Genomic DNA, 2,109 nt, shown 5'->3' with positions numbered 1-2,109 from the left:
TCACGGCGACATTACACAGCATATCTCTTTTTTCCCGGGGTGGCCCCGGGGTAGGGTTTTTGCTCCCGCAGCTGAAAGGAGCACAAAGTGCTTTTTGAGCAAACCCGTAGATTTCCCATGACCAGTAGATTTTTTATAATTGACACGAGCTACCTCTGTCTAATATTACACATTTCACAAGAAAACTAACTATAGATGAAGCTTCGTTAACCAAAAATAGTACAACGGAACGGGAATACCAATACAGCGAAGGTCGCTAGAGGTCGTCGATTCGGATTACGCTGCTTCATAGAGGTAGCCTGTGAACAGGCTCTCTAGTCGAGGAAGTGGCGAAGAGAAAGCGGAAAGAAAGATTGTACATAGTTATTCTCAAACTGGCTTGGGGGGCGAATAACCTCTCCCCGGGTGGTGGAGATTTGGCCGGGTCCGAACAAGGAATTAATCTTAAACTGGCTTGGGCTTAAGTAATTCCTTCCCGGTAAATCTCCACGAGGTTTTTTTTTTTTCGCTTGTCTAGCTTTTTTTTCTGATTTTTCCCCAAATTGTATAGTCTTAATCATTTCCTTTTCTCTGTTTTCCGTATTTGTATAACTTTGTATTTCGCCAAAGAGAAAACAAAAATGTATTTTGCGGCACTATTAGCCCCCGTGTTACATTTAAAGTTATTTTCCTATTCTTGGCTTTAACTTACTTCTACCTACATAGTTGATATTTAATTAAGGGCATTTTTAGTTTTGTTCCAACTTTTTCTGTTTTAATTTCTCTTCGCCGGTTTCTGAGGAGGTGCCGAAAAGGTAAAAGATAGATAGATATAGATACATGAAAAGAAACTTTATTGAAGTGTCAATGCCTTGTAGCCTGGGAAAATCCCATACTAATTTGGGCAAACAGGTTAAGTCTGCATACGAGCCAAGTGGCCCATCAGTCCGGAGCCCGGCCCGGTTTCTGTAGCATGAAGTGGCCAGCAATACAGTCAAATCCCTCTATAACGGCCACGTTGGGGACAGATGAAAGTGGCCGTTGTGGGGAGCTAGGGGTGTAATAGGACACCTGTTTTCTCAGGGCGTGCAACATTTTTGTATTTAAAAACTGCTGACTGTAGTATATAGAAATACCTAACACAATCAAAGTAAATCATTAAAACAGAAACCAAACAGAAACAGAGACCAACGACGCAAGGTATGGATCAAGTTTCGGGACCTTTTACAAAATAACAAGAGGTTTGGTAAACACCATTCGTCGGTCGGTGATTAATTGGCCGTTGTGGAGAGGTTATTTTGGTAGTTTGGGACGCGCTTTAGTGGCCGTTGCCGTTGTAGTTAAGTGGCCATTGTAGAGAGGTTAAAATAAGTGTAAATGTATGGACCATCAGCCGGGACGAAAAAAAGTGGCCGTTGTAGAGAGGTGACCGTTGTAGGGAAGTGGACGTTAATGAAGGCTCGACTGTACTTCTACTCCTCCTGGGTGGGATGCCAGTCCATCACTGGATTATCCCCAGCATCAAATTCGATGGTACCCATTTATACACCTGGGTGGACAGAGGCACTGTGAGAGTTAAGTTTATTATAGGGCCAGCTCTGTGAGCTGGCAAGATGAATCAAATCCTGCGCTGTGATTGGCTACTCGAGCGGGCAAGATGGAGTTATCTTGCCCGCCCGGGACTACCCGCCGTGTCTCACAAGAAAAATTTCCCCGAAAGCCATATAATAAATCCTTTATTGACCAAGCTTGTTCGGTCAAGATGGCTGGATATTGGCCTCGTTCTTTCTTTGCGTGTTTATGGACCTCGACTCCGTCTCGGTCCATAAACACTAAAAAAAAAAAAAGAACTTGGCCAATATCCAGCCATCTTGACCGAACAAGCTTGGTCAATAACCCATAAGTCTTGCCCAAGAACACACAGACCGCTCGATTCAGAGTCGAGTGCACTAACCACCGCGCCCACTGGGGTAGAGTTGTACTTTAATATGTGCACTTGTGGTTCTTCTTTTACTTGTTGGGCGAGGGCGTTGTCTTGCCATATTTATTATTTTTCTTTGAATGTTTGTTCGCAGCTATATCATCAACAACAATAACAACAAAAGTTGACTCAATACCAAACACACCTCA

Source organism: Orbicella faveolata, unplaced genomic scaffold, assembly GCF_042242905.1.
Source record: "Orbicella faveolata isolate gen_17 unplaced genomic scaffold, um_ofav_v1 contig_25, whole genome shotgun sequence".
Classification (NCBI taxonomy): Eukaryota; Metazoa; Cnidaria; class Anthozoa; order Scleractinia; family Merulinidae; genus Orbicella; species Orbicella faveolata.
This window is presented reverse-complemented; position numbering follows the sequence as displayed.